Here is a 9,710-nt window from a genome sequence, read left to right on the forward strand (position 1 = left end):
AAAAGCGCAGGTTCTAATACAGCACTTCAGATGTTTCAGAGATGTTCTAACAACATAACCTGATATGTAAAGTAGGAGTAGAGCACAACAGTTCTCAGGGACGTAGAGGTAGCAGGGACAATGGCATGTCAGCAGGACCCTAGGCTCTTTCAAATCACACAGACTCTTTGCCAAAGCCTAGGAATCCTTCATTCATGTATCTAGTGCTATCTGTGTGTGAGGCATTATGAGACAAAGATGAGCAAAACTGACGCTGTCCCAGCCCCTGTGGGGCTTGGTCTCATGGGGAAGATATACTATCAAGAGTCATTTAGAACATAACATACTAAGTGTTATAAGGGAGGCAAGGGGACCTTTGGAAGTGATAGATCAGTGTCCTGCCTAAGGCTTGGCAGTGTTAAGATTTCTTCCCGGCAGCGATGCTATCTACGTTGTTACATAAAACATGAGAAGGAACTAGTCACAGACAAAGGGAAGAAAAGAGAAGGTGTGAGGTGTTTGACAAGTGTTCTCAGCAAAGGAGATGGCGTTTTTTTTTGTTGTTGTTTTGTTTTGTTTTTTTGCGGTACGCAGGCCTCTCCCGTTGCGGAGCACAGGCTCCGGACGCGCAGGCTCAGCGGCCATGGCTCACGGGCCCAGCCGCTCCGCAGCATGTGGGATCTTCCCAGACCGGGGCACGAACCCACGTCCCCTGCATCGGCAGGCGGACTCTCAACCACTGCGCCCCCGGGGAAGACCGAGATGGCGTTTTTGTTGCAGGACATTAAGTAGGACTCATTCGGTACCCTGAAATTGTCAGCTATTCTGCTAAACCAAGAGGTACCATGAAGAGGTGGCAAGTCAGTTCTGTTATCCCAAACCATAGCCCAGTACCCCATCCTCTACCTCCCCAGGAAATAAATAGAAGATGGTGTGGAGGTGGAAAGGGAAAAGGGATTGATGGAATCATGTGTCTGTCACCAGCCAAGGGACTGAGTGTTGTGCGTTTTGTCCTCACCTCCCCCGAGTGAGGGGTCTCCAAGGGAACCACTCATAGAAATTGATGGGCTGGCAAGGAGAGACTGCATCTCAGTCGGTGGTTGGATACCTGCTGTTGAGCTTGCTGATCTGTTCTCTGTGATCGTTGGAATAAGGAGTGAGGGTTGACGGGGAAAAAGGGCTGTCACTCCTACAATGTGGTTTAGCAGGGACATGTGAGTTTCCTGTAAGTCAAAGGAACAGTGTGAAAATCAACACAGCTGGAGCCATCTTGCTGGTCCTCCTCCCAAGAAAACCAGCAGCCAGGGGAGCTTAGTTATACAGCCAAAGGCAGGACCTGAGGCCTCGTGGGAAGCAGTTAGGCTGGAGCAGATGTCCCATCAGGGGACTGTGCGATGGAGAGAGCTCCCAGGAGACTAATCCATGTGCCCATAAGAGTTAGCATTTGGGCACCTTCCAAATGGAAGGTATCCACCATCAGTCAGCTTTAGCCTGAGAGGCAAACAACCAACTGATGATTGCCATGACATGCCCAGTTAGGTAAAAGGATGTTTTGCCCTTCGTCCCAGACCCTCTTCCAGGTCCCAACACAACAAGTAGCTTAAATTAGCAAAACAGAGAGTTCTATTAAAGGACAGAATGCACCAGTTCCCCAAACTGAGTCCCACGCTGAAGACTGGCTGGTGCTGAGGGGAAGGAAGGAATGTAAACTTGATATGAGACTGAAGTTTTAAAATGGACTAACTACACTAGGCTGGACTTCTAATAACTAAGCTAACAGAAAGCTACAGAATCTTTCAGAGCCGAAAAGGGAGAACTGACAGAGTATGGCGGATGGCATCGCTTAAAAGCAAGCCAGGACTGTGTTCAGCAGAGTTCAGAATGCTTATTACATTGTTTCCACAGGCAAAAAGGCCTTGAGGTAAGAAGCAGCCTCTTGTGTTAAAGTACAACCTTGAGGATATTATGCTAACTGAAATAAGCCAGTCACAAAAGGACAACTACTGTGTGATTCCACTTACACGAGGTACCTAGAGTAGTCAAGTTAATAGAGACCGAAAGCAGAATGGTGGTTGCCAGGGGCTGGAAGCAATGGAGGGATGGGGAGTTATTGTTCAAAGAGTTCAGTTTCAGTTTGGAAAGATGAAAAAGTTCTGGAGACAGACTATGGTGACGGTTGCACAACAATGTACATGTAATTAATGCCACTGAAGTGTACACTTAAAAATGTTTACAATCGTAAATTTTATGTTATGTATATTTCATCACAATAAAAGAAAAACATTTTAAAGATTAAAAAAAAAAAAAAAGAACGTAGTATTTGAAAGTGATTGGAACATAGAGTGAGAGAAGGCTGGAGGAGTAGGAAGAGGCCAGGCAATGAAACCCTTGTTAAGGTGTTGGTACTTTATTTTAGGGGCACAGGGAAGTCATGACACATTTTAATGATCACATTTGCACTTTAGAATAATCCAACAAGTGGTGGGGTGGGAACTGGAGATGGAGAAATCATTTAAGCAAGAGATGATCTTGATCTGTGAATGACAGTAGGGATGGAGAAAAGGGGTCAGATGGGTTGATATTCAGGTAGAGAATTATCAGGAATTGCTGGTAGAGGGGAAAACCCAACAAAACTTCTCTTTCCCCATTTCTCCTTCCAGCTGACCCCCCAAATGCTGTCCCATTTCCAGTTCCTTTCTTTCACTTCATTCGACGATGCTGGACCAATGCTCAGCTGGATCATTTGGTTCTCTGGGGCACTACGCTTAGGAGGCAGCTTTGCTCTCCTACGGGGACCTGGAGGGCTGTGGGCACCAGCAGTTTGCAAACAGCCCTCCCAGCAGCGCGAAGACACAGGCTGAGTCTCAAATGTCACCCAGGTTTCACATACCAGTAGGTCCTAACGGAAGATTAACTGACTTGCCCAATACCCCACAGCTGATTTGTTACAAAGCGCAAATTTCAACTCCAGCTTTAGGGATTTTTTTTTTTTTTTTTTAGGGATCTTTTAGTAACACTTCATTGCTGCTTCCCGATGTTAAACAAGAGAAAGAAAATGAAAAAAAGGACAGCATTACCCAAACTACAATGCCCTGAGCACAGCAACGGAAACAACCAGATTGACTGTCGGGTCTTCCTCTAGGTGTGCGCGTGCTGCAAGTCCGAGGCCCGCCGCGGCGAAGGTCAAGAAGTGAGTACGGGCTACCGGTACGAGGCCAGCCCCGGAATCGGTGGGACAGTGCGCTTGTGCTGCAGGTCCTAGGCCAGCCCCGGAAGAGGTGGGGAAGGAACCTAAAAGGAGAGGGTTGGCGCTATCCGTCAGCCTAAGCAGCCCACGTTCGGTTAGCAGAACCCATGCCATGGACGACCCCTTCCTTACACTTAGGACGGCTGCCTTACGGTCTGGCCGTAAACACTGCACCTTTAGATTCCCCGAGGGCCAAAGAGAACACGGGACCGGAAGCACCCTCTTCTCTCGCGGTTTTTCCGGGGGCAGAGGAAATTGGCGAAGCCCATTGGCTAGTGGGGATCAGAAGAGGGTGAGTCACTCGGCCTGCGCGTGGGGCACTATGGGTGTTGTAGTTCCGGGCACCAGGGTCCAGTCTTCTAGAGAGAAATCTTGGAGTCCAGTGAGTGCAGGGAAGCTGCTTGCACAGGGGAATCGGTGTGGAGTAGCTGCGTGGGTGGCTTTGTTCTGCTATTTCTTTTGGGTGAGACCTTGCTCTTTCTGTCTGCCTTCAGGGGCCTTCAATTTGTTCCATACTTGGGGCTTCCCCCTTTATAAGCTCCCGTCACATGCAGATCCCTTTTACAATTCCAAGCTGGCTCCGACTGGTCTTAAGTTCCTTGTCTCGGCTATCTTCCTCACACCCAGGCCCTGGAATCCTCCTTCATCCTTCTTTCTCCCGTGAGTACCTTTTCTTGTCTCTGTCCTAGACAGAGCCCATCTTAACAGTGCCCTTAGCCCATGAGGCATGCCAACGGCCCCAAGAAAAGGCTGTCACAGCAAATGTTTGTAGGCACAGAAGATCTGAGTTTTCCACTTCAGCAGCCTTGCAGCTCACTTCTTTTTTGTTTCTCTTGATATTGCAATTGCCTCTTTTCTGATTCTACCTCTGTGTAGTCTCTCTTCTTAAGTCTGTTGGGCAACCTTGGTCGTAGGTGGTCCCTCTTTGGTCCTGTCAGTTTGTCTCTGGCCTCACATTTTGGTTATAGAACAGAGGGTGCACACCTGAGCTGACTTATACGACAGAGAGGGGGAAATGAAAGAAACTGGGAAGAAAAAAAAGAATTCGCAGAACTAGGTTTTATAGAAGTCAGAAAAATATATGGTGCAAGTGGGGGAAGAGAGCAATCCTTTTCTTCTTGTACCTCCACAAACAGTTTAGTGCTGGCTGTGAGCAGGGCCCTGGGGGCTCCGTGCTGGGGATGCACTAGCCGGAAACCACCTAGATACTGGGGGTCCAGTCCAGGAGGACACAGACATGCAGGTAAGCAACAGTGCAGGATGGCATCAATCTCTGTCCTACCTTCCTGTGCGTTCCTCTGCTCATTCTCATCCTTCCCTCAGCTCATTCCAAAGTACTTTGCCTCTTCATAGCTCCCTCTGTTCCATGTTCTTCTTTCCACTCCCAAGCTCCCTCTCCCCTTGTTCTGACCCAAGCCATTTCTTTTGTATCTTTCTGTTTTGTCACTTTGACACCAGAAGGTGTTGCAGGGAAAGCCATGCTCATAGGGGATTTAGTAACACAGACTGGTCCATGCTTAGCCTTCATCCTTGTGTGAGAAATGTCTATTAATCGTCATCTCATTCCAGGGTGATCTCTTAGCATTTATACACACTGCTTGGACTAGAATCACTTGCAGATCTTTTATACCGAATGCTCCAGAATCATGGAATGTCATGCAACCCAAATTGACTTAATTCTGCTGCCTATTGAGCAATGGGAGGAATCTGAGGTTTGAAGAGTTAATCTCATGGAGACAGGAGGGACCCATTGATTTGTGATAAGAAGTAGAACCCTGCATGACTGGGGAAGAAAACCCTTAGCATTTTTTTTAAAGCATGCCTTAATGGATTGGCTGGGCTAGAACAGAAATATTACCTTTCAAAAGATATTTTTGAACCGTAAATTTAGAAATCGTTTTTTATTCCCCTAGTCTATTCTAAATTGTCTTATTGGAGGCAATGCAATAGGGGGTGGTGGTGGATAGATTTCCAAATAATAGATAATCTAATAACCAAGCTTATTTAAAGAATGCTCTCCACAGCTACTGAAGGCTGTGCACCCTAGAGCCCGTGTGCCACAACTACTGAGCCCATGCTCCGCAACTACTGAAGCCCATGTGCTCTAGGGCCCACGTGCTGCAACTACTGAAGCCCGTGTGCTCTAGGGCCTGTGTGCCGCAACTACAGGGCTCTCATGCCACAACTACTGAGCTCGCATGCAGCAACTATGAGCCTGCACGCCTAGAGCCCATGCTGTGCAACAGGAGAAGCCACAGCAATGAGAAGCCTGTGCACTGCAAAGAAGAGTAGCCCCTGCTCGTTGCAACTAAAGAAAGTCTGTCCACAGCAATGAAGACCCAATGCAGCCACAAAAAGAAAAAAAAAAAAAAGAAGAATTCTTTGCAATGCCTTTGGACAGTAGATTTACCTCTAGGATTGTTTATGACTGATACTATTTCATTTGCATTCCTTGAGAATGGGACGCCCCATAAAGAAGTGAAATTTCATCTTCTATTATGCTTAAAATAATTCCCCTCTAAGTCCCTCCATCATCTGATCCCCAGTTACCTCTCTAATCTCACTTCCTACCCTCTTCCTTATGGTCACTCTACTCTAGCTACCCTGGCTTTATTGCTGTTTCATAAACATCCCATGCATACTCCCTCTGCCTGGAATACTCTTTTTCAGGTAACTTGTTCAGGGCTTTACTCAAATATTCATTTCATCAGAGAGGCCTTCTCTGATTACCTTATCTATAATAAAATAGAGCCTTTATTACTCTATCCCTGTGTTAAGTAGTATCACTTCTTGAAAATATTATATATTTGTTTACTTGCTTATTGTCTGTTTCCCAGACTAGAAAATAAGCTCCATGAGAGTATGGTCCTAATCTGTTTCCTTTGTCCCTAGAACATGGTGTATAGAAAGCACTCAATTGTAGGATGAAAGGATTTAAAAAAAACATTTACAGAGCACTTATTATGTGTCAGCCACTGTGTGTATAACGAATAGTGTGGGATCTACAGAGACGAATAAGATAATAGTCCTTAACTTTGAACAATCTGCAGTCTAGAAAAACTATAGAACAATCTTAGGATCTTTCCTTAAATTGTAGCTAAGCCAAAGGTCATGTCTCAGGAGCCAAGGTCACCTGTGGTGTATTTGGAATGTAGTATCATTTGTCCCATTTGGCATACTTCTGAACTGGCCTCTGTGCTGCTCTGTTATTTCTGGGACCACTTCCCACCATGTCCTTGTGTAGAAGGATGAGCCCGCCTAGTCAAAGAGCACACAAAAGTTGTTATTGCTTTACTTCTGTCTGGCCTCCTGGCTGCCGATCTCACTCCCCTTCTAGGGCATCCAGTTCACCACCACCAGAGTGACTGTCACCAACCACAGGTCTTACCACATCTCCCATTTTAAGCCCTTCAGTTGACAACTCCTTACTTGGCATTCCAGGCACCTCCTTCTCCCCTCCCCTAATCTGACTCCTGTTTACCTCAACAGCTTTATCTTCCTCTGTGCTTTTCCTGACTTGATGATTCAGAAATATGAAATTTGCAGTTCCCTGACTATGTTACTATTTTGTTTTTCTCTGTGTTGTTCTCTTTGCCTAGAATGCCCTTTCCCTTAATCCTTGCCTTACTACAGTGGTCTTTCACAACTCAGCTAGAGGAACACATCTTCCAAGAAGCTTTAACAGTTCTCCTCTCCTGCCCAGGATGGATGAGTTTCCTTTCCTACGTCCCTCTCCTTTTCTCAGAACAAAACAACATGGCAGTACTCATTAATCTCTTTCTACTTACTAGATTGTAGGTCCTTTGAAGGTGGTCATGTGAAGGGCTTACTGCATGGTATTTAAGAGTACAGACCTTGGAGTCAGTCAGACCCAGGTTTGAATTCCAGCTCTGCTTGTTGGCCGTATGTCTTTGGGCCAGTCACGTGACTCTTTGAGCCTGTTTCCTCTTCAGTACAATGATCTAATTGTACTCACCTTTGTATCCCCAGTTTCTGGTACCATGCTCAATGAATTCAACTTGGTTGTCTCTTTGTAGATTCCTGTTTTTTTTTTATTTATCTTTTATCCAATAGCGATTTATTTATTTAAATTATTTATTTATTTTATTTTTGACTGTGTTGGGTCTTAGTTGCAGCATGCAGGATCTTTCTTTGCGGCATGCAAGCTTCTTGCTAGTTGTGGCGGTTGATTTTCTTTCTCTAGTTGTGGCGCACAGGCTCCAGGGCACCGGGCTCCATAGTTGTAGCGTGCAGATTCCAGAGCACATGGGCTCTGTAGTTTGCAGCATGCAATGAAATTGAGGAATGAAATTGAGTTATTTGTAGTGAGGTGGATGGACCTAGAGTCTGTCATACAGAGTAAAGTAAGTCCGAAAGAGAAAAATAAATACACATATATATGGAACCTCAACCAGGCTTCCTGGTTGAGGTGTGCGAGTTCAGTAGTTGTGGCACGTGGGCTTAGTTGCCCCATGGCATGTGGGATCTTAGTTCCCTGACCAGGGATCAAACCCATGTCCCCTGTATTGTATGGCGGATTCTTTACCACTGGACCACTAGGGAAATCCCTGTAGATTTCTTTCTTTTTTTAAAAAATATAAATTTATTTTATTTATTTTTATTTTTGGCTGTGTTGGGTCTCCATTGCTGTGCGTGGGCTTTCTCTAGTTGTGGTAAGCGGGGGCTACTCTTCGTTGCAGTGCGTGGGCTTCTCATTGTGGTGGCTTCTCTTGTTGTGGAGCAGGGCTCTAGGTACAGGGGCTTCAGTAGTTGTAGCACGCAGGCTCAGTAGTTGTGGCTCGCGGGCTCTAGAGCGCAGGCTCAGTCGTTGTGATGCACAGGCTTAGTTGCTCTGCGGCATGTGGAATCTTCCTGGACCAGGGCTCAAACCCGTGTCCCCTGCATTGGCAGGTGTATTCTTAACCACTGTGCCACCAGGGAACCACTGTGCCACCAGGGAAACCCCCCTGTAGATTTCTTTATGTTCTCCCTCTCTTGTTCATACAGGTTCAAGATGGCTGACTCTTGGTTATAAGAGCAGTAGGCCTGACCTGAGTGAGTGATGGGTGATTGTGTGTATCTGAGAGAGAGAGAGAGAGAGAGGGAGAGGGTGGGAGGGAGGGAGAGGGAGAGAGAGAGGGAGAGAGAGAATATTAATGTATCAGTAGGTTATATTGCACTCAATCTTGCTCCATTTGAGAATTAAAAGTGGATAGTATGTGTCTAATTAGGGTCAGATGGTGGCAGTAGGAATGATGAGTAGGTTTGGTCAAGCAAAATAAGACTGGGAAAGATTAAGCTTTCAAACCATTTACCTGCTTTTATACACTTCCAGTTTAAAACCCACAAAAACAACCAAATTTGAATGTGGTTAATTAAATTGACATCTTAAACTTTAAGGTAGTTTTTATTTTGATTCATGGTATGGAAACTTTAACTTAGTCATTACTTTTGTTTCACAAAACCATGAGAGAAGGAGATTTCAGGTCTAAAAGTTGTCATTTGGTTGATGCTCTGGTAGATCCACTTTAGAGAATGGGTTATCGCATATTAAAGTCTCATTTCAGCCTAGCTTTTAAAAAACTTTTGGTTGTAGAACTTCCAGAATCTTCTTTTTATGTCCTTCAAAGCATGACATATGCAATAAAGCAAGTATTGTGCTTCTCTTAAAAGAATGTGGTTAATAAGAGTTGACAATAAAGGGAGTTGGGTCTCACGGCCCCAACGATTCCTCCAAGATAATGCAAACACATTACATCACTGTTCTACTCCCTTATGATGCTTGAAAACTTACTGTACATATTCCTCTTAAAGATAATTCAGTGCAATTTAAAATGGTGCCTAATTTCCTCAGAAGAAAACTGTTCACTTAAAACAATTAACCACTCTAAAAGGCCCACCTCAGTTGATCTTTCTTCCTACCTGAATAAATTCTTTAAAAAAAAAATAGAAAAAAAAGAGTTGGAACTTAACAGTTGAGAGTGGACCAAACATCATTTTGATTTTCTTCCTTTGTTTTGAATTCTTCAGAAGAAAAATGTTGGATTCTCCTAGTAACTAATATAAGGCCTGTTATTCTTTATTTTTTTCTCAGGTCTAGATGCAGAATATTTCCAGGGTATCTGAGCATACTAAAACATTACAAGAAAGGTCAATAAGTGTTGCACAGCATCCAAACTGGAAAAAGTTCAGCAACAGGAAGGCAGTGAAAGATAAAGAGGGTACCACCAAGAAAAATGTGTCAGTGATTTCCCCTAAGATGTTCTTGTCTCAAAGAAGCAGTCCCAGGGGAATGGATTTGTATACACATGAGTTTGGGAAGAGCTTCAGTTGGCATGCCATCCTTAGAGAATATACTTGAGGAGAAATCCATATATATGTGTGTGTGTGTGTGTGTGTGTGTGTGTGTGTGTGTGTGTGTGTCCAGTGTGGCAAAGCTTCCTTTAGAGCTTTCATTTCATACAGCACTAGAGTTCTTATTAGT

At 44.8% G+C, this 9,710-nt stretch overlaps 1 long non-coding RNA gene across 1 annotated transcript; it reads right to left on the minus strand.

The window, feature by feature from the left end:
* Positions 1 to 2,373: 2,373 nt before the first annotated feature.
* On the minus strand, positions 2,374 to 3,454 carry LOC116764165. Its single transcript, XR_004352744.1, has 3 exons — positions 3,359 to 3,454; positions 3,057 to 3,270; positions 2,374 to 2,513 (listed from the first exon to the last, which is right to left on the minus strand). It is a non-coding gene; the product is annotated as an uncharacterized LOC116764165 (long non-coding RNA).
* Positions 3,455 to 9,710: the final 6,256 nt, after the last annotated feature.

Source organism: Phocoena sinus, chromosome 1 (genome assembly GCF_008692025.1).
Source record: "Phocoena sinus isolate mPhoSin1 chromosome 1, mPhoSin1.pri, whole genome shotgun sequence".
Taxonomy (NCBI): domain Eukaryota; kingdom Metazoa; phylum Chordata; class Mammalia; order Artiodactyla; family Phocoenidae; genus Phocoena; species Phocoena sinus.